Below are 24,620 nucleotides of genomic sequence, written 5' to 3' on the forward strand. Positions count from 1 at the left end.
GGGCCGGATTAACCCACTTTGGGGCCCTAGACATTTCCTTCTTCAGAGTCCCCTGTCGGCTCTTTCAATTAATAAATGTTACTATTATTTCTATTAAATCGCATACGGACACTGCAGCTGCTTAATAAAAAATAAAAGCAAAATTATTTAATAATATTTCACAGGATTTCACTGGAGTATATATAGTTAATATTATTCTTATCGCTATAAAAAAAATTCTAAATTATTGGGAGTTCCCTTTTACTTTCAATTAGAAGAAACATAAGAATACGAGGGTTTGTTCAAAAAGTTCCCGAACTTTATTTATTACAAAAAAATACTTCACATATTTGTCAGGGTCCCCTTCAAAGTAGTCTCCTCCGCAACGTATACACTTATTTCAACGGTGTTTCCACTTTTTGAAATAGTCCTGGAACGCTTTTTCCGGAATGCTCATAAGATCCTCCGTCGTTTTTTCTATCTTTGGAATGGTGGCAAATCTTTTTCCTTTGAGCGTGTTTTTTAGTTTGTTGGAGAACAGGAAAAAGTCTCTTTGTGTCAGGTCAGGTGAGTAGGGGGGAAGCACAGCAGTCTTGTTTTTGGCCACAAACTCACGAGTTCTGAGGGACAAATGAGCCGGCGCGTTGTCGTGATGAAAAAAAACCACTCGCCGCTTCTCCAAAGTTCGGGCCGTTTTCGCCTGATTCTCTCTCTTAGGCGTTTCATAACACCAAGTAGTACTCCGTGTTGACTGTATGGCCTGTAGATAGGTATTTGTGACGCACAATCCCCTTTGCATCGAAACAAACAATCAACATCACCTTAACATTTGAGCGAACTTGCCGAGCATTTTTGGAGCACTGTTTCACCCACCCGTGGGAAGTTTCCGTGAAGGATTTTCGGAGTTTCACACAGAATTTCACAGAACAACGCTGCTCTTTCAAAGAGCTGATTTCCACGGATCCGATTTTTCGCCGAACCCCACAAACACTCCTTCACATAAACGGCAGTAACTAATCACCAAAACAAGATATCAACAAACGGGTTGAAGGAGGTTACTCGGGAGGTTTCCGCGGACACAACGCCTCCCAGCGAATTAAAAAATAACCAACTGGAGGCGCGCTATTCGAAAAGTTCGGGAACTTTTTGAACAACCCACGTTCATTTTCTTTAGATTTTAGAATTCACTATAACTATATAAAAAGCAATACTGTATATTTTTATTTATTATATACTGTTGTCCAACAAAAAAGTAAACTATCTTATTTACAAATCTTTTCAAAATAGAGTTTGACCGGGCCCTTCTAAAAATCGGGCCATAGACATTTGTCTCATTTGTCTATGCGATGATCCGGCTTTGCCGGAGAATGCTACGTGTCCAGCCCTTTTCGCCAACCGTCACACTGGTTCCACTTTTTGTCGGTATCGTGGTTTGGAGAAGCATCAGGTTTGATCAGTGGACAGCCCTTGTGCACATTTTCGATACTCTGACAGAGGATCAGTACGTCACACAAATTGTAAGCATATGGTTCGGTCACTGGTGCAGGCAAGACCCGACACATTATTTCAGCAAGACAATGCCCGACTGCTCGTCGCAAAGCAAACTCTCACCACTCACTAGCCTAAACAGAATCCACATCTTTCCCTGGCCAACAGCCCTCTCTCATCGAACACATGTGGGACCTAATCGGATGTGAGGTGTACCAGGGACCACTGCCACATACCGTAGATGACAGACACATTGTAGTAGATGGAGCTTGGCAGGAGATATCTTGGAAACCATTAATTACCTCATTGATAATATGTCTCGTCGTATACTGAACACAGCCCAGATCTGCGCTCTGATAGAATTAACACGAGTTGAAAACATTTTTAATGTTTCAAAATCATTTATAATGTCAATTTAATTATAATAAAATCTCATTTAGCGAATTTTTAATTAACAAAATTAAAACACAAACCAATTTCAAAAATAGTCGGGTGAGTGAAATAATAATAAATTTTTTCAGACACCAGATGGCCACTGACCGTTTGCCGAAAGTACATAGTAATCGATTTAGTATCGAAGAGAAAAAGCAGCATTAACTTTTCTCGTATTTTTAACTTAAAACGGTCAGTGAAAAAATATATTTGTATTATTTATAAAGTATAAGATATCTTAATAAATTTTAATAATCAATATTATTATTTTATACTGTAATAAAGATATTTAAGACACGAAATTGATATTATCCGCCATATTGAATTTAATAGTGATTTTTAACTTCATTTTTTTAATTGAATTATTAAAGATTCACACAACTACACACATTTTTTTGATTTAAGCATTAAACATTTACAATTATAATAGTTTTTAATTATATAAGTACCTGAGTTGGTAAAACTCTACTATAGTTAACATGTATCGACATTTATATTTTATATATACACTTGTATAAAATGTCAATACCCAATATTGAACGTATAGGTTGTATATGAGGTGTCTATTCATCAGAATCTGTTTTAAATGCAGTTATTATTAAAGATGCTGATGTTAACTAATATTCTAATTGGCTCTATTTAATGAAATATCAACATTAAATAAAGTAGCAATTATTCTCAAATGTGCCATAAGATGTGGCTGTGTGCTGCAAATATCAAGAAAATGCATTTTAAAAATAAAAAAAAAATTTGTATACAGATTTATTAAATCCGAATGGCCAATAGCTAGGTTCGTGTCTAAGGTAACGGTTATTATTGTACGCCGTGCTTCTTAATTTAAAATACCGTATGTCGACGTATTTTCTTACGTAAATTGTGCTAGGAAAATTTTACGTGTGACACTTAAATAAGGTATTAGATATGAAGTAAGTAATTTTATAAATATATTTTATGAAAGTGAAAAGTAGTTTGCCATATGAAGATATTGATAAAATGAAAGATCATTTTAGTATTATTAAAGTTCTTTTGAGGAAAAATGATGATAAATTGATTTCCTGCCTTTGAAACAAAATTTTTTGGTTCATTCATCTTGTTCTTTTTGTCACATTGCATTCAAAAGCAGATATAAGTGTTATATTTTTCAATATTTTTGAGTATTTTTGCATGTCTTTGTGGTTATGTGCTAATGGGTGAAACACTATTCAAAAATATTAAGTAAAATATGTTCTGAAAAAAGCATTTAAGAACAGTTTTTGGAATTATTTGGTTTCAAAAGTTATTATAGAACATGTTTTTATTCATTTAATATTGAATACATTTGAATACATATTTTAAATGTATTCAATACACTTGTATAAAATGTGAATACCTAATATTGAATGTATAGATTGTATATGAGGTGTCTATTCTCTGTAATAAAATTTTAAAAATACTACTCATTTATCTGTTTTTTTTTTTTTTTGATGATTTTATATAAATGAGAATATTATTATCTTTTTATCTCAAAATAATTGGACTAGCATATGTACAAATTTATAGCTATACATCAACCAAAGCCGAATATTATCGGGCTAAAAACAGCTATAATACTAATAATTTAAAAGACAATTTGGCGCCTAATACCTAACTCTAATGCCAAATTGTCTTTTAAATTATTAGTATTATAGCCATTTCTAACTGACAATATTGGGTTTGGTTGTTGTATAGCTTTAAACGTATAGGTGTAGTAATGATGTTTGATTATGTATCGTTGTCAGAGATCACAAGCATCAAGGATGATTTTGAAATTTCAGCAAATTTCAAAAACTGACTTCTATGAGGTAGGCAACAAAAGTTTTTGGTCTAATTATGTTTTAGATGTTATAGATATAAAACAATCACAATTATGTTATTTTTCAATATAATCTCCCTTGCAGTTAAACACATTACATCTTGGAACCCCTGGCATATATTCTTTATCTGTGGGATCTTTTGCATTTGTAAGTAAAATGTATACAGATGGATTCCTTCTAAATACAGCCTTGATGTTGTGGCTCTGGTTATTTCTTTGTATATTTTAGCAAGATGTTGGTTGTATCCAATGCTTTGTAACCCTTGTCTTCATTATTTGTGGAGTGGGCAAGGATACTACTTATTGATCAGACTCTGATGATGATGGAAGGGTAGCAGTATTCCTTAGTAGTCTGTGATATAGTTTAGTTCTTTTATTCTGTCACAGATGTTAAAGGTGTGTATATTCACACTTGATTAGGGCCCTAAAGACAGCAATTTAAAGGTGTATAGGTCCCTTGACTGTTGGTATAAAAATTGGTCAATAAGAGGATTTTCTATACACTGTGGTTAAAATGCAGTCTTAACAAATAGTTAAATGGATGTGAAAAAAAATGAATAATGTGATGACTTTCTTGCTCAACTTGGAGGAAGAAGTAATATCTGTTGTTCATGCTTTCTAGAAAAACGGGCAAGTTACCAAGCATTTAGAATGTTTTGACTGAAGCAGATCCCAATTAGAATCAAAAGTGTTTGTCAAAGTATATTAAAAATATATTTGCTGGTTTAATTATAAAGGTTTGTTGGTGGTATTTAATGTTGTTGCACAATAATTTGGCTGAACATAAGAACACCTTTGAGCAATATGAATCACAAAGTAAAGCTTGAAGCTTTTTCTGTGACAATGCTTATTTTCCAGATTTCTTATCATGGCAACATTGCTTCATCCAAAACTTTCTGTAGTTTTAATCTGTGTAATGTGCATTTTATTCACACGTTGAGTCTTACTGCCAAATCTGCTTCCAGTATTCCTACGCCACAATTTTCAAATGTTTCTTTTATTTATATGATTTTGCTAAGCTTTACTTTTTAACCTGGTTTCACCATGAACTGACCATGAACTTTAGTGCTTTAATTTGACATACAGGCACCATTTTTTCATCTCCTATAATGATGGCTTTAAACCAGATTGATAATCATAAAGTGCACATGTACAAATTTAGCCAGGAGAAAGTGATATATTTAAAAACTTTGTATTGCCAAGCATAATATCCTTTCACTTATGATTGTGCACCCCAACATTTTTCATTTGCATTTTTGACAAGAAACTTACAGATGCCATCTATCAGAGAACAATTTTGAACAATCTAAAGAGGTCTACAAAATTTCAGAAATTTTTACATCGACCTAATATTTAATTAATCACTTTTATTTGATAAACTTACACTTAAAAGAATTGATAAGTTGTATAAAAATTACAAGTCCACATTTGTTGTTTGATATATGTTTTAATTTTGAAATATAAATATAGTATTTTATTTTTATTTATTTACTTGAAATTATTTTAAATTTTATTACAATGTAACAAGAAATGTACAAGTGAGGGACACAAGATTAGATTATCTCAAACTATAAAAGAAGAAATATTAAAATTATAATTAAGTTTTCTAATGAACATTTTATTTTTTTATATTTATTTTTAACCAAATGATAATTCTGGATTTATTGGGTCATAATGTTAAATTTAATATATGATGATTACTTAATTGCTTACCTTTAGTCAAAATTATTTTATATCTTTTTATGTATTTCATAACAATATTGAAGTATGGCCTTGCCATAAACAACCTGTTTGTTCCAAGACCTTAAGCATATCAATTTGCATAAAATAGCAAACCCATTAATTATTATTTCCTATACTAATATACCTATGACATATTTTTTTTATATAAATAAAACAAATAAACACTGTATTAACAATAAATAGCATTATATTGTAAATCATAAAAATAACTTCAAAAATTTTAATATTTTCTTTCTCTCTTATGTTTGTAAAGTAATTTGTGTATGTAAATGAAACAAAGACCTGATGTTACATAGATGTGTTTCAAGCAAGAACTCCAGACAACAGCACTGCCAATTGACCTTCTCCACAATACCTGGTTCAAGGGTAATGAATGTAGAACCTACATGTATAGCATAACTCTAGTAAAAATTAAAAAAGTTTCAGTGGTTTCCCTTTGTTTCGTAACATATCTGCAAATACCTACGAATTAGTCAGTATTCACACTTTTCCCATGGGTTAAATTACCCGCAATTGGGAAAATTTTCAATTATGTGGTTTGGTGGACAAAGACTGATACAGGTCCCAGTGTTTAGTATAAAACAAAGAAATGAGTCACAGTAATGATTTCCCAGAACAAGTGTGTCCAAGTGAGATGATGTGAGACTTCACACACCTTGGGAAATGGAATGGATTAGCACAAATATAAAATAAAAATTTTTAATTATGATTTTTTTTTTAATTAGCAATAATGTAAAACTAAAACTTCATGTGCTGAGTCTGTATATAGTGGGGTCCTACTGTATAAAAAAAAAGAATATGTATTATTGCAAATTAGAAACAAAAATAAGTAATTATTATAATAATAAGTAAATAAAATTTGTGATTCAATGAAAGCTTTATTTTCACATTTAAAAAAGTTTAATTAAACAGCAAACATTTTACTAAAAACAGTCTTAAGTTTCTTCAGGCTTATATGGAATAAAAACTTTATAATGTAAGAATAAGCTGGCCAGGTATCTGAGGTGGATAAGGTATCAGCTTACTATTCTGAGACCTAGGAGTGGATCTAACCGAAAAATCTTATGAATTTTTTTGTGGGTGATTTGCTTGGATATGTTGAGTGGCACTGTTGTGAGTCGTGCCAAATCCTTGATGGGCTTGAGGAAAGGTTCTCTTAGTGTCTTTTACTGCAGGGAAGTTAAGAATTAAAAAACATAGGAATACATATTATAGCTTAATGAAATGTTATTTTTCCTCATCAATATAATTTATTTGTTGTCATCTCTTATGGACAAAAAATTTAAAAAAAAACTGAAATTTCTCCTGACATTTTAGATTCTGTCATGTAATCAAATATATTAACATTTAATATTTGTGAATTAAACATAAAAATTAAATTGGGAACATAAACGAGAAAATTTGTCATATAAAATGAATGTAGATAAGAATGATTTGATAGGTAAATAAAATGGAGGATTTTGCTAATTTTCAGTGTAGATAAATATTTAAGTTATTAAAATTTGAATAAATTATACTAACACTATGGCACTTTCCAATATTTTCTGGTTTAAATTTTGGATTGACAATCTGATAGAACTTTAAATTGGATATTTTGCTTACCTTGTCAGAAAGTTTCAATGAAAAAAAAAATAAAAAAAAAAAATTGGAATGACATCAGTAGTATAATAAATGTTACTTCTAGACAATTTCTTATGGGAGATGAAATTTCAGCAAAAGCCACATTAAAAAAACAGCAAAAAAATTCAAAAAACGTCATAAAATAAAGCAAAATATCATTTTTTTTAAAAATCTCCCAAAAATCTCCCAATTTTACATTTGGGGCAGATCTAGTAGAGAGATGAAATTTCAACAAAAAATATAAAAAAGTCTCAAAATATCAGTTTTTTTTTTAAATCTCTGAATTTCATTTTTCTGGACAATACCTCAGTGGGAGATAAATTTTCACCAAAAAATACTGAAATTTTAAACCCTTTACCCCCAAATCACCCCAAAACGATTTTGGGTCTAGCACCTTCGGTGCAATCACAAAAACTAGAAAAATATTCATCTCCAACATTTTAACCACAAAACGTCGATAAGATTTGTAGACACTACCTCATTGGGAGATTAAAAAATCAGCTAAAACCACTAAAAATCACAAAAACTAGAAAAATATTCATCTCCCACATTTTAACCACAAAACGTCGATAAGATTTGTAGACACTACCTCATTGGGAGATTAAAAAATCAGCTAAAACCACTAAAAATCACAAAAACTAGAAAAATATTCATCTCCCACAACATTTTTTACCCCAAAACATTGATAATATTTATAGACACTATCTTGTGGGGGGAAAATTTCTGACAACATTATTAAAAAATGAAAAAAAAACTAGGCTTATTTTTATAAAAAAAAAAGTAGCAAAAACCCAGTTTTTTGACATTCTTATTCTGTCTACTAGTTACCTTCAACCATGAGCCCACCTCATGGAATCAAGGACTTCATGGAACACTTGTGTGTGTGTTCTGGCACTTCGTACAATGATTCCAGATGAAATAGTATTTGCAGAGAGAGAAGAGTCTAGGTGGGGAAACCATTCGAGTACTCTTGCCATAATTCTGGCTTTGAATTGACTCTTTAATGTCCTATGGCAACTCGGACAGAGACAGTAATTACTAGAAAGAAACAGTGTGGCTTATTATCGACAGCAGTGGGAATCAAACTTACTACCCAAGGGCTAAATGTCAAGCGCCTTAGTGAACTAAGCCACCAGTCATTTAACTGAGAATGGAATTTCTAATTGGGGTATTTACACGTCTAAATGATGTAATTCATGCACAGCCTTATTGTGCCACATTATCATTTCTACTCTCGAAACTCCATTATCACTTCTGCTGTCAAAACCCCACTATCAATTCCGCTCTAAAAATCCTGGTATTTTTGTAAATATGAAAATTTTGAACCAAGTAAACAAGTAACATTATCTATATAATTATCTGAGTTCAACAAAACTTGAATGGAAGTTATATCTGAATTAGAAGTGAAGTTATAGTTTTAGAACAGAACTAAATTTCAGAAGCAACTTTTCAAATAACAGTAACAGTATAGTTTTGCTTACTCAGGTTAACCGAAACTGATATTTGAAAAAGATTGAGAGCATCTTAACTACTGCATTTTTCATAGTCCTAATAAATCCAAAACCTTTTACTTAATGTATAAATTATTTCTAGATTTTCCTCTTTTCCTCAAATTCTATAAACCTCTATTACACAGGTCTACAAATAAAAACTTTTTGTTTCCTTCGGAAACAAAACAAGCTGTTTCTTAATGACTTCGACTTGCTGAATTCAAAAATGGTTATAAAAAACCAGAATTAGCTCAAGTTTACAAGGTACATCAACGTCTAATAAATTGCATAATATACATCTGAATACATATACATAATGTAATTTTCATTCAAGTTGGAACACAAAAACCATCAGAACATTTTTTGATACATAAAAAAACTAAATAAACAGCGAAAGCATAAAATACTCAGGACATCACTTGCATGTATGACACTTATTTACAGACTTCTTGTATGAATCTGAAAGCATTTCACATGTAATGTTCCAGCAGTAGTCTGCTAACATTGCCAGACTGTTTCCCTTAGTATCACTTTTCCATACAAGCAATGTCTTGGTGAAAATGCTCCCCATGTGACAGACCTGCAGTTTTCAGGGAAAAAGTCAATGTTAGGATGCAAAAAGTGCATTTTCAATGACATGTTGCATCCCATCTTTTCATAATACAACAGTATGTTATTTGTAATTTGTAATTTCTTGTTTGTAATTAGGAGCTTTGTGGTTTCCAAGAAAATTGCTTACCACCATCCTGAAAGCATTCTAAGCTTCTTTTCCAGCACCTATTAGAATGCTATCAAAGTACGTATTTTTGAGAAGCTTGGAAATCTGTGGACCTACAAATATCCCCTCTAACTTTGCCTCACTAATGTTTAGAAATGTCTCTCTAAAAAAACTAAATTCTGGGCCATTTCAATCCATGGTTTTGACAAAGTTTTTCATAAGTTCTAATTTTATATGCAACGATGGTAGTATGATCAAACTGCGTTTTACTAACAGTTCAGAAATACAGTAGAGCATTGATTATCCGAAAGAATTCCAGTTGGCAAATTTAAATTTTCGCCAGTGCTGTGGAGCTGCAATCCTTGGCTATGTCGTGGGCTACTCAAATATTTTACGTTTTGATACTAAAGTAACTTCCGAAGTATAATTTTTTATTGTTTTTATATTTTTCAATATATTTATTTTGTTTGTACAAAATAAAAATAATTTTTAACGATACAATAGTCTTTGTTAGGCTTAACATCGACGAAAATTCAACGCGAAGCGACACGCAACGGAGAAAAATTTCAACATCGGATACGTTAAACTATTTTTTCGTNAACTTCCGAAGTATAATTTTTTATTGTTTTTATATTTTTCAATATATTTATTTTGTTTGTACAAAATAAAAATAATTTTTAACGATACAATAGTCTTTGTTAGGCTTAACATCGACGAAAATTCAACACGACGCAACACATAACGGAGAAAAATTTCAAGATGGGATAAATTAATATATTTTTTCATACATAATCGGTTATCCGAAATATCGATTTTCCGAAGAACCCCAGTCCCCAATTGATTTGGATAATCGATGCTCTACTGTAACATTTTTCAATCCAGGTTCGAGGGATTTCCTTTATGGTCAGTCTCTCCTTTTGAAATGTGCTACTCGGTCTCTGCTATCCCTCTCACAGAGAAAACAACAGTACTTCGTATACCACAGCTGAAGTCCAAGTAATAATGCTATAACTTTGAAATTACAACACCTTCCATTTATGTTCTTGATAATTTACTTTTGCAAGAAGTTGCTTCATGCATTTGTATGATTCTTTCATATACTTTGCATGGCCAATATGAATAGAAAGCTTTTGTTACACATTAGTAACATTTTAGCTTTAAGGCTCACCTTGGAGGAGTCAATAAAGAGTCTCCATTTGCATTGTTATGTAGCATATATTTAGAGCTGTCATAAGAATGATTGTTTTCTTTTCTTTCCACAGACATTCAAGAAAATGTACTTTAAACCGTATAGGAATACATTTCAAGAACTACAGAAAAATGGCAATTTTTCCAAAAATTTGATGTATTTGGTTCAAAATCTTAAAAACTAGAGCCAAGTTAGCGTTTTTATTGTCGTATTCATATTCAGCACCCTTGAATTAGTAATATTCAGCTACTTTGGTTTTGGAAGTTTTTTGGCTGTTGACCAGTGACTTCAGCGATCTCCGATCTAGCACTAATATGCGCTATCCTTTTGCTATGCGTGTGCTATGCTTATGCTATCCTTTAGCTATGCTTCAGCTATAACACATGGATCCTAATAGTCTTATTAATAACGTCATCACATAGAATGTACAGAACTGAAAAAGGCTTCTGGAATGCCAAATTTTAACGCAGTCTCTAACTGCAAAAAAGTTTCAGAAAAAATCGACTTGACCATTTGTGAAGAAGTTCTTACTGGCACAAGAACATACTCCTTCATAGACAATAATATTTAAATTGACTATTCTGTTGAGAGAGGGGACTTGGAGACAGTGATGTGGTGTTGCTTGTATTTTGTAATGCGTGCCAGAGCTCTGCCATCTGATAGCATAAACTTGAACCAGTTGAACGCTCCTTGGTTGCTGCTGCAATCTGGGGCATGTTGTGTTGGTTGCTGTAAGCCATGATGAGTTGACTGAAAAGTTTGGGATTGGCTCTGTAAAATGTCGATGTGTCACGTCGTGGACTTATCACATGACAGTGAGAAACGGTGATGTTCAGTTCAGTTAAGAGCGATTACTCAGCCAATTTGTGACGTATCAGCTGCTTGATGTTGACCTCAAAATAATCCACATCATCATGACATGTTGATTGGCAATTATCAGCACACACTCTGACAATGGCTTTTCAAAGAGAAGCTTCTTTGCAAAGCGAAACATGGCACCTCCCATGTGTGTTACGCACACAAAGCATTCCGCAGATGTTCCGTGTGCATTTCGATGCGTTATCTCTGAAAGAGAAAAAGAAAGAAAAATTTTCATTAGTTTTGATTGACGAAGGACCTCGTCACTTACATGGACCTCATGCAAAATTTGCAGAATATTTCCTTGCTTCCCATTAGCTGGTGAATGCATGATCAATTGATGAAAATCCTAGCTGCTATCAGGCAGAAGTGTCTGGATTTGTTCCAAGAATTTGCATTGGGGAGGGGAGAAATGAGCTTTTGTCTTCTGCAGACACACATCAGAGAGTTGACTTTTACTCTTCAATCTGAACAACGCACCTCTGGAGGTTTTTTTCCAGCAGTCAGCAGACTTCTGGCTGTGTCTTGTAAGATGGCTGCCTGAGTGAATTGATTCACATGCATGGAGGTGACCAGCTGCATCATCAGTGGATGCTGATCAGTTGGCTCAGCTTGCAGAACACAGGTGAGTAACCACTGAGTGCTACTCGTCTCATCACGTTCCAACCTTGTTTCTTTCAAACGATTGCAATTTCCTTGACTCTCCCTTCTGACAGATGTCATTTCCAGTTTTCCTTGCTTTAGCAATCACAATAAGGTGCATAAGCAATGCATTCCCCCTAGAAGGTAATTTTCATAATTCATCTAATCTGGTTTAGCAGCTATATCACACTATAATATGCAATATAATTTTGTTTTACAAAACACATCAACTTGCCTGACCATGTTTGTCAAGCTAGTGTTATCTTTCCAATGGCTACAACCAACAGACTGCCGAAAATCTATCGGGCTAGTTTTATGCTACTTATTAGATAAATTACGTAATCAATTTGGTACTAGAGGTAAGCGTTAGGCGCCATCTCTTATTAATATTAATAATTATAAATAATTTTAATTAATTTAAATAATTTGGAACCGCTAATATTAATAAGAGATGGCGCCTAACGCTTACCTCTAGTACCAAATTGATTACGTAATTTATCTAATAAGTAGCATAAAACTAGCCCGATAGATTTTCGGCAGTCTGTTGGTTGTAGCTATATTTATATATCGGGTTGGAGATGTTTGTATATCTTTCCAATGGTTGTCAATATTTTTAATTCACCTTCAGAAGACTATACTATAACTACATGATAACTAAATTGATAAAATATTGAGAATAAATAAATGGAGTCTCAAAATGAAGTGATGCCCAATGTTTTTCAAGCAAGAATGAAGGGATTGTATAAACCATGTTGTGGTTCTAGCATGACAGAGTTGTTTTATGAAATGGAAAGTACTGCTAAAAATGATTTCACCAAAGGCTCAAGTAGAAAATCTACTTTTGAAAGAATAATATTTAATAATATGAATAATCATTTTAGAGAGTATGAAAATAATATTTTAGATTTAGAAAAATTAAGAATACTGAAAATTTCTTTTCCCAAATAAAAGGCAACAACGCTTCATGTTCCAACAACAGCACAGCGTTCTTTGGATTTAGTCTTTCAGACCCGAACCTGTTGCAGTATCTGTCTGGAATTTAAAAATTCACTCAATTTTTATAAAAATAATAAAAATAAATATGTTAAAAGATGTAGCAGTGTAGAAAGTTAATTAACTCTGAAAGATTATTATGTGACTGCAGTAAATACAGGGTGTGACAATTTAATTCCAGGACTGGTCGTGTAGCACTGCAGTGTCAGCGTGCAGAAACTTGTTTAAGCTTGTCATAATAGTTCAACCATCTGGCTACTTGTCTGCATAGATTTGTTCATGTCTCATAACTCGTTCTTTTTCTGTACTCCATTCACATATTGCTGTGAGAAAGTGCTGTCACGTTTTTGTCATGGAACAAAAAGTGAACATTAAATTTTGTTACAAGTTGGGTAAAAGTGCAACAGAGACGTATGCCTTCATCAAGCAAGTTTATGGGAATGATGCTCTGTCCCACTCTCATGTTTTCAAGTGGTTTGCATGTTTCAGGGATGGTCGGGAAGACCTTGAGGACGATGCTCACCCTGGACGACCTCAATCAGTTCAAACACCAGAAAACATCGAAAAAATCAGAGACTTGCTGCGATATGACCGTTGAATGTCTATTTGGATGATAGCAGAGACAACTGGTATCAATCTGGAGACAACTCGTCGGATTAGGCTTCAGTTTGCAGCAAGAGGAAGCTGGGTACTGCTGCACGACAATGCCTGCCCGCACACTGCAACTGTTGTCAAGGAGTTTTTGGCCAAACATGGCATTGTGGAGTTGAACCACCCTCCATACTCACCAGATTTATTGCCTTGCGACTATATTTTGTTTCTGAAAATCAAAATCACATTGAAGGGACGAAGATTCAACGATCTGGAGGACATACAGCGCAATTGACCAAGGAATTGAGAGCTGTCAACGGAAGTGGCTTTGCCGAGTGTTTCAAGAACTTGTACATGCATTGCGAGAAGTGCATTGCCCTCCAGGGGGATTACTTTGAAACATGTTAAAAGGGTTTTTCATTATATATTCTTTGTGTCCTTTTATTACCCCAGTCCTGGAATTTAATTGTCACACCTTGTATTATATGAGAGCTCATTATAAATGACATTTAAATACAGTTGTACATCAGAAAGGTTTAGCAATATATCGAATAATTTTTAAAAAAATAAATTGGTTGCTAGACTTTAACTCTAATAAATGGATGCTAATCAACAACGATTAAACTAACTTCATTTACCAGAATTATACAATGTAGCGAGAAATTTACAAATTCAATATATTAATGGATATAGGAAAGCTGATTTAATCAGAGAAATTATCAAAGTATATAACATTAAGAAAAAAGAAAAGAAAATAAAAAAGTTGCAGAAATATTTTTTTTTTTTTTTGACAATGATATCAAAGCCAAACCTAAGAAAAAGAGAATAAAGAAAATAAAGTGGTAGATACATCAAAGAAACGCTGCTTACACTTCATAAAGCAAGGCACAATCCAGAACCTGATTTTATTTTGGTTGAAGTTGCCTACAAAGGACAATTATTGACTTATCAACATAATAATCAATATCGAGATTTAGGTATAGAGAGTTATATGAATTCAATAAAAGAAAAAGCTATTAATATAATTACAAATGCTTTAAATTTCCATAAAAATATTAAAATTAATTTAGAGATGGAATGTGATTTTAGGAACATGGAAGCTGAAATGGCACACAAATTCCAATTACTAAATGTTGTTCTAAGACAAGGAGAACAAAATAATTTAGCGGAGTATTGGCATGAACAAAAGGAGTTTTTCATCACGAGATGTGATGCATTATAAGCAGTAAGCTCAGGTTGGACTTTAAAGGCAGTAAACTATTTAAGAATTAATTTAAACAAATATAAACCATTAGTTGGAAATTCTTACATTGAATTACCATAATGGATCAAAGCTAAGAAAGCTTGTGTAAAAGTGAAAAGCAATGATAATGAATGTTTTATATATAGTGTAATATCATCTTTATCATATACATCAGGCAAGAGACCATGTTGATAAATTATTTAATTATAATAAACCAGAATTTAAAGATGAATTAAAATTTGATAGAATCACATTTCCAGTAAAAATTCAGGATATTTCTAAGTTTGAATCTCAAAACAAACTCAATATCACAATAAGAAACAAACTTATGGGAAAAACATTGACTCTCTATACTTTGGAAGTAAAACTAACAATCATTTTTGTTGGATAAAATGCCTCAGTTGGTTACTAAACAATCAGTTAGAGATTAATTAAAAAAAAGTATTTCTGTAGATGTTTAAACTATACAGCTAGAACTCAAGAATCTGTAAACAAACATCAAGAAATATGCTTTACTAATGAACTTAGTGTTCCAATTATGCCTTTATCCCAAATAATAAAACAAGTTGATGAAACTATAACCGTTCCACGTACTTTATCATTTAAAAGCATACAAAGAAGGCTGAGACATCCATATGTAATTTGTTGTGATTTCAAATCTATTCTAAAGCCAGTTCAAACATGTCAACCAAATCCAGAAAATTTGTATACTCAGAAAAACAGTTACATATTCCTTGTGGTTATGGATTATATATTAAAAGTGTTTATAATAATTTTGAAAATCCATTAGAAATCTATAGAGGTGAAAATGCTTCTAAACACTTTATAAATCGAATAATTGAAATGCAAAAACAATTCATAAATTATTAAAAGAGAATAAACCTAAAACAAATGTAGAATTAATAGAACATGAGAAAGCAATGATTTGTTATCTTTATAAAAATGGATTTACTAAGGAAAATCCAAAGTATGAGACCATGATCATTATACTGGGAAAAATAGAGGAACTGGTTGTAATTTATGTAATTTAAAGTACAACCAACCAGTGTTTGTTCCTATACTATTCCATAATCTGACTTCTTACAATTGTCGTATGTTTGTAAAGAATTTAGGTGAGGACAAATCAAACTTAAAATTAATTCCAGATAATGAAGAGAAATACATTTCATTCAGTAAGATTTTGAGAATAGATTCTAAAGAACATATAGAATTACGATTTATAGATTCATTCAGATATTTAGCAAGTAGTCTAGATACTCTTTCATCTAATCTAGAGTCAGAACAATTAAGAGAAACAAACAAGTATCTTGTTTCTTCTGATTTAAATACATTATTCAGAAAACAAGGTTCTAAAATAATTAGAAAAGGTATATATCCGTACGAATGTATGGATTCCTTTGAAAGATTCAATGAAACGAGATTATCTCTTATAGAAAAATTTTATTCATCCTTAACAAAAGAAAATATAAGCTGTCCTGAGTGATCATGCTAGAAAACTCTGGAACCATTTTAAATTAAAAAATCTAGGTGAATGGAATGATTTGTATTTAAAATTGGGTGTTTTGTTACTATCTGAAGTATTTGAGAATTTTAGAGATTTATGTTTGTGTAAAAGCTATGGCTTAGATCCTGTTTGGTATTACACTATACCAGCATTAGCTTGGGATTGTATGTTAAAATATACTAAAGTGAAGTTAGAATTGTTAACAGATTATGAGATGTACATGTATTTTGGGAAAGGAATAAGAGGTGGGATATCTCAATGTTTTAATAGATATGCCAGAGGGGATGAAAATTGCCAGCTGATATATCTAGATCAGGGGTTCTCAACTGAGGTCCACAGAAAAAAAATACAGAATTGGGGTTCACGGTGATATTTTAGTGGTCTATAGGATAATTCTACTTCAGAACAATTGTTTTACTGAAAATTAAATTTCTACAGTATATACAGTATATTGTCAATTTATTTATTACTCATTTCTTGCATAAGGGTTAAAATATAAATTATTTAAAATATTGAATACATAAACAACATATATATCTCATTGACAAAGGTCAGAGAGATTATAAAACCGAGATCTATTAGGAGAATCTTATACCATCAGCATCATGTCACTTGACAGTGACATTTCTGAACATTTAGCGTGAGTTTGTTCAGATCTTGAAGATTAGGGAGGGAGGTAATCAGTATAAAGGTAATCAGTTTATTTTAACCCTAACCTTCACTTCTGTGCAAAATTTCATCTTGACAAGGTAAGAGATATTAAAAGTGCCAGTTCATAAATACAGTAGTTACTTTTTCTGAAATTCAGAGCTTCAGTATTAAAATATTTTTCCAATTTGAAACAATGTAACAAAAAAAATATAAGGTTTTTCTTCTGTAAAATGTATGAGGAGGTCCACAAAAAGAAAATTAAGAGGTAAAGGGGTCCATGGGTAAAAAAAAGGTTGAGAACCCCTGATCTAGATGCTAATACTCTTTATGGATGGGCTTTTAAGTCAAAAATTACCACAAAAAGGCTTTAAATGGATGGATTCTGATGAATTAGAGAGTATCAATAACACCCTGACTTCTGATAATCATACTGGTTATGTGTTTGAAGTTGATTTAGAATTTCTGAAAGATTTAGATCTGCATAATAAATTTAATGATCTTCCACTAGCTCCTGAAAATCGAGTTCCTTCCAGTGGAAAGACTGAAAAGTTACTCTGTCATTTCTATGATGAAAAGAATTATATAGTGCATTACAAAATATTAAAACTCTGTAAGAGCTTAGGGCTGAAAATAACAAAAGTCCACAGAGATATAAAATTTATACAATCAGATTTCATAACACCATATATTAAGTTTAATCCTGAGCAAAGACAAAAGGCAAAAAATAATTTTGAAAAGGAATTTTGGAAATTAATGTCAAATTCAGTATTTGGAAAATCTATGCAATCTGTTAGAAAATAACAAAACAAAATTATTTAGTGATGAAGATAAGGTTCAGAAAGCAATAAACAAACTAAATTTCAAGTCAAGAACAATATTCAGTGAACATTCAGTGGCTGTTCATAACTATAAAACTAAAATGTTATTCAATAAACCGATTTATATTGGGCAAGCTGTATTGGATTTATCAAAACTATTGATGTACGACTTCAATTACAATATAATTAAGGAAGAATTAAAAGGAAATGTTAAATTACTATATCAAGATACCAATAGTTACATATATGAGTTCAAGACTACATCTCAAGAACCCAAAGACACCAGAACTCTAACAGGGTTTTATCAGTTTATGAAGAATAATATAGATTTATTTGACACATCTGATTATCCTCCTCACCATCCTCTTCACAGTAATAAAAATAAGAAAGTAATTGGAAAATTTAAAAATGAATTGAATGGGGAAGAAATGTTAGAATTCATTGGATTAAGATCTAAAATGTATTTTTATCAGGTTGTAGATTCAGTAAATAAAAAGTTAAAAGGAATCAAGAAGGCTGTGTTAAAGAAAGAAATCAGTTTTGAAGATTATAAGACTTGTTTATACAATCAAAAAGAATTCTTCCATAAACAAGCAGTAATTAGAAGCCATAAACATGATATTTTTACTGAAGAATTAAATAAGAAATCTTTAAGCTGGAAAGATGATAAATGATGGTTGATTCCTAACTCAACAGATACATATGCGCACGGCCACGTACTAATCACAGAACCTTAAATTTTTTTTAAACAGTTTCACTGTTCAAGAACCATAAGTTTTTTTATTTCTTTGTTTTTTGTAAATAATGATTTCCTTCATTAAATTCTTTTACATAAGTTCTGCTTACCTTGTTTTTATAATCATCAGGAATAGAAATTCTCTTATATTTTTTATCTAATTCTTCTTCATCTACATAAAGTTCATTAATTCAACACATTCATGCGATTTAAGCATTTTACTATTTTTTAAAGTTAAGGATAATGATATTCCTGGAATAGTAACTTTTGCTTCTTTTGGTTGTACTTTTTCAAGTCCAAGTAGCTTTGCTGTGTTCTCATTGTATTTCTTTGCTAAAGCAGTGTGTTCATCGCATTCTTTTTGATATGCCTCTTCTAATTTGTTAATAATATCTTTATATTTCTTATTCTTTTGTATTGAGTTACTCAACATTATGTCTTTACAATCTGATTCACACATTTTAGAAAATAAAATAACAAACAATGAACGAAATTGATGTTTTTGTTCATCTGAGGCATCTAAACTGTCTGTTTTATCAATTAATTCATTCATAAAATCAATATATTGTTTAGCTGTTTTAGTAGTGAACTTATTATAACCAAATGCTAAAATATTATCAAAATTGATTTTAGATAAATCTTGAACACTTTTAACAGTGTTATGAAATGTTTTTAATGTTATTATTTTTTGGTTTGTCATTTAATATATAAATATATTTTGATTGTATTCCTTTCCTTTCTATTTACTGATTGCTAGTTACCTTTCTGTTTACTTTTCTTATTTCCATTCCTTTTACTTTTCTGGTTCCTTTACAAATTACCTTTCTGTTTTCTTGATTCCTTTCCTTTTACTTTTTAAAAATATATAAATGGATTCAGTAAAACTTCTCAAGTATTTAAGGCTATAGGATTTTGAAAACAAAAGTAAAACGGATTTTGCCAAAACATATAAAGTCAGTGTAAGAACAGTCGACAATTACATTAAATAGCATAACATTCACTATGAAAAATGCGTGTTTGGTGTTAATATTCCAAGAGATAAACATGGAAGATATTCATTAAGCAGCGATCCTCTATCCAGCACAAATATGTACTATGCTATTGCAGACCCAAATGGTGTTTTAAATGAGCATTGTAAAACCCTAACAGGGGTCTAGGATGCTTTGCATCATAAACAAAGGCATGACAAAATAAGCCCTTTGGATGCTAAGAAACCACAAATCAGTAATAATAACCAAAAGGGTTTTAATAAGCTTTCAGTTTCTGAGAACTCAAAAGGCTGTATTGATAAGATTTAAAAATAATAAAGTCTTCAAGACAACAAAATCTAACATTTCCAGAAAAAGTAAAGCAGATTGAGGAGGCTTAGAAATTTTGAAAAACCTATGATCCAAGATCAATTTGTGTTCACCCTTAAAGATAATAAACTATTATCAAAATATATCAGTAAGTCAATTAAATATATTAAAGGATCTTGGGTCATAATCTAACATTAACATTGATCTTTGCAGCTTAGTGAGTTCACCAGATGTTGTTTAGTCCTGCTCACACATCAAATCGTGGTGGAGAAGTGGCAGAAGTAAGTTTAGTTGTAGCTTTCTATCTTATGTTGGCTCGGCTAATATTATTTTGTTTTCTTTGCATGTAGAAACCACCCACAATGGAAAAGTGTACTCAGGCACGTGAACAAGCGCCATCATCAGCTCCCATTGCTAGGGTCAGTTTACGCATCAAGATATTATTTTGAATTCCATTTTCCAATAACTTGTATGATAATTGGTCACACTGTTTTCTGTTGTAGGGTCCAGTCATAAATATAAATGCCCAGCAATTTAAAGATGTTGTCAATTCTCTTGGATTTGTGGATAGAACCTTCTTGCTGAAGGAATGGTTGGTGTGTGATAATATGGGAATTATGAATGTGATGATCTTTGCACCAACAAAGTTTGGGAAAATTATCAACCAGACTATGGCACATCTGCTTCTTGATATTGAACATGATGATGTAAGTGGAACACCCAAATGAGATATTAGCAAAGCACCAACAAAAGAACTGGATGCATCAGATGCCATGGCAGTTTTTTGTCACTATTCGCAAGATGACTCCTCGAAGTGGTGCAACATCATGAAAGAGGAAGAGACAAAGTTTGTTGAGGACCACTTTGGTAGGCATCCAGTGGTTTTCTTGAACTTCAAGAACTGTTCATGTGAATTAGAACTAAAGTAATATTGCAGTGTGCAAAGTTAGTATATAATGGTTATTTAAACCATGACTATCTTGGATTCAGCACACAACTTAAAACTGATAATAATCAAGTTACTGAGAGATGCCTGTCAAAGTTGGTGTAGCTACAGTGATGAAGACCTTAAGAAACTGGATCAATATGATGTGACTGAAGATATGGAAAACTTGATTAAGAGCCTGGAGAAATATTTGGGCAGAAACCCAGTGCTCCTGGTAGATGAAATCAACAAGCCTATTGTAAATGCCCCGGAACAGAAGGTTGAAAAAGATAATTTATGTGACATAGGGAAAGTTATCACAAGTGTGATATTTTTTGGTTATCAAAACAGAAGATGCAGATTTGAAGCTGGAGGCAGCTTTGGTCACTGGCATCTCAAAAGTGTGGTTGGAGCAGGCCTTTCACCTCTGGACAATATAACAGACATTTATTTTTTGAGCGCTACTTGATTTTTCTGGTATTACGGGATGACGAACGATGAAACTGACAGCCTTGCGAATGAATTGTTCAAGTCAGGGGAAAGAAGAAATTGCCAAGATAAGTCACCATATCAAAGAGCACTACAATTGCTACTATTAGTTAGACTATTTTGGAATGGCAATAAGTTCTGAGAATCCACATGCTAGATATAGCCTGTTCTCTGTCCTCAGCTACATTAATTAAACAGAGACTTGAAAATAAGGAGAACTCCAACTTCTGTTTTTCGAAGGAAGGAGGTCTGCTAAGGCACCTTGTGGCCATAATGAGAAAATCCGAAGACATCAATTGTTGTATCTACACTCTGCTGTTTGATGATACTCATAGTTTACGGATCATCTACAAGAAGGACATTGATGCCGTGGAGCTTCGTGGTGTACAAGGAGGAAAAACAGGCTCATCAAGACAAATGTTCAACTTTTTATTGCATCAAGGTTTTCTAGCAATAGATCCAACCAAAGGAGTTCATAAGGAAAATCAAATGATGATAGCTTACATGAGGATCCCAAATATCAAAGTTGGAGCTCTATACAAGAACATGTTTTCTTCTTATGAAAAAGAGTTACCTGAGGATGTACTGACTTCATTTGCTAAATGTAGAGAATTCCTTCGTGACATATCTAAGAAATTAATCACATCGTACAGAGGTAATTATAATGAAATGCAACCAGATCTAACACATTTCTGTTAAAGTTTGGGGCGTATTTTCAAAGAACTCCAATGCACCAACGAACCCACAGTGGCCTCCTTCGTGTTGAGCTTGGGAAAGATGTATGCTGGATACGAGACGTGCTATATGGTATTTCCAGTAGAATGGTGTTATTCTGCTGAGGATCAGAAAAGAAGTTATGTTTACATTGACATTTCGATGAAACAGGCCAATTTTGCCATCATATGGAAAATTAAATATGGTAAGGGCAAGAGTCACAGCTCCCTTGCTGTTGCAGAAGACATTGTTTCTCTGCTGCCTGAGAAAAAGCAATCAGAAGATGGAGGGTGCATGAAAGCTGGCACTGGCAGAGACCTGGATGCATTGAGACTACAGGGTATCCAAAATTACCTTCTTGTGGATCTTGCAGTGGAAGAAGATGGCTCTGCACATATGCTTGTGTTCCCAAATAGTCGTGACTGGAAAAATGTAATACAAGTAAATTCTGAATTCTGAAGCAGATGTGAAAAAAGTGATAGATGAGCATTTGAAGCCTGCCAATCCTGTGTTATAATATTAAAACTTGGATAAATTTGTAACTTGCAAAAGTAATAATTATCAATGTTTTTCTTTCTTCTCCCCTTTCTTGGTTCAATAAAAGCATTTTGTGGAAAAGAGCTTTTTTTATTTTCTTCATATCAATCCCATAATGTTTTTACTGTGGTATGCTTATTATACAAATATGAAAAAACAATAAAAAGTGAGTCAAACAATGTGCTAATAAATATATTTAACACTGATTAATTAGAAAATGCATAGAATATGTATTTGCTTGAAAATGTAGCACTTTGGTGAGTTTGTATTTTATTAAGTCAAGTGTATGATTATTGATGATTTTACGTGATTTTCTAATCTCCCACTGAGGCAGTGTCCAGAAATGTTTTGTGGTAAAAAATGTTGTGGGATATTAAAAAATCAATTTAAAAAAAGTTGAAAAAATTCTCAAAAATGGGTAAAAGTATTTTAAATTTTAGCTTTTTCCAGTGAAAATTTATATCCCACACTATCTGTCCAAGAAATATTATTGATGTTTTGGGGTAAAACAAATGTTGTGGGAGATGGTGTTTTTTATGGTTTTCTTTTTTGCTGTTTTTGTACTTTTTGGTGGTTTTGTTTTTGGTGAAAATTTATCTCCCCACAAGATCTGTCCTAGAAATGTTATTAATGTTTTGTGGTTAAAATGTTGTGGGAGATTAATATTTTTCTAGTTTTTTGTGATTACACCAAAGGTGCTAGACCCAAAGTCATTTTGGGGGTAAAAGGTTTAAAATTTCAGTATTTTTTGGTGAAAATTTATCTCTCACTGAGGTAGTGTCCAGAAAAGTGAAATTGGGAGATTTAAAAAAAACTGATATTTTGAGTGTTTTTGCTTGATTTTAAGATTTTGTTTTTATATTTTTTGTTGAAATTTCATTTCTCTACTAGATCTGTCCTAGAAATGAAATTGAGAGATTTTTGGGAGATTTAAAAATTGTTGTTTTTGCTTGATTTTAAGACATTTTTTGAATTTTTTGCTGTTTTTTTTAATGTGGTTTTTGCTGAAATTTCATCAAAATATTCACTGATTGTCCACTTATCATAATATAGTATTTTCTCTTGTTTCATTCAATGGCTTTATGAAATTTTCTGTCAAAATTATGTCAAACTAGTGAAGAAATATTTTTTCATAATACTATATATTTTGTTCAATAGCCACAATTAAAAAAACTTTCATGTTATAAGAGATATTTGATTGATTTGTGGATTTGTTTATTGATTACATCAAAATTGCTTAATGTAAAGATTACATCAAAGTATTCCCAGGTGGCCGGTTTTACTTTTTTTTGAACAAAAATATTTAAAAATTTTAAACTTAATTTGTAATTTCAAAAATCTCTTTGGATGTAATATTTACCTTCTTTGTTAATATTTGCATTTGACAAATAAAAATAGAAAATAGTTTCCTTTTCAAATAAAATGTTCAATAATTTAAAAATTTAAGAGAATTGAAGAAGTTATATAAAATCTTGAGTTGTATTTATAAATTTTTGTTTTTACACAATTGTTTTTATTTTAAACTAATTATCAAAATAATTTTAAATTTGCTTAAGAATATTAATTCTTAATTGGTTTGAAAATATAAAAATATTACATTATTTTTATTAAAGAAAAGCTTATTTTAATATACTTAATCATACATAATATAATTTTCTATATAAATTGTGTATTTGCTTAAAATAAGGAACAAAATAATAACTTGTTTTAATTAAAAGTGATCTTTTGACTGATAATTAGATTATCTTGAAATAATTGTAACATGTTTATTTCAAGATTGTTAAATTGTAACATGTTAAATTGTACGTTAAATTGTACATGTTAAATTGTAACATGTTAGCTTATATCATAACCAAATTAGATTATTAGTATTTATTATATATTTGTATAAGTATTGTATATTATATTAATATTTATATTTGACTTACAGTACATGTAAACTACAAATATATATGTTGTGTACAAGAAGTAATCTATATATAATATACAGCTCCTACAAAGCATACATTTTAAATATTTAAATTAATTGTTTGAGAATTATATTAACATTTTTTCTCTATAAACACTAATTGCCATGTTAGCCATATATTTTAACATTTTTAACTTAAAATTCAACAGAAATAAAAGCACA

The 24,620-nt window shown here is 31.5% G+C and overlaps 1 long non-coding RNA gene across 1 annotated transcript; it reads left to right on the forward strand.

The window, feature by feature from the left end:
* Positions 1-1,994: 1,994 nt before the first annotated feature.
* On the forward strand, positions 1,995-23,958 carry LOC111626688. Its single transcript, XR_002756914.1, has 4 exons — positions 1,995-2,091; positions 20,038-20,105; positions 20,175-20,243; positions 20,328-23,958. It is a non-coding gene; the product is annotated as an uncharacterized LOC111626688 (long non-coding RNA).
* The last annotated feature ends 662 nt before the right edge of the window (positions 23,959-24,620 follow it).

Source organism: Centruroides sculpturatus, unplaced genomic scaffold, assembly GCF_000671375.1.
Source record: "Centruroides sculpturatus isolate CEXI.00-Female unplaced genomic scaffold, Cexi_2.0 scaffold381, whole genome shotgun sequence".
NCBI lineage: Eukaryota > Metazoa > Arthropoda > Arachnida > Scorpiones > Buthidae > Centruroides > Centruroides sculpturatus.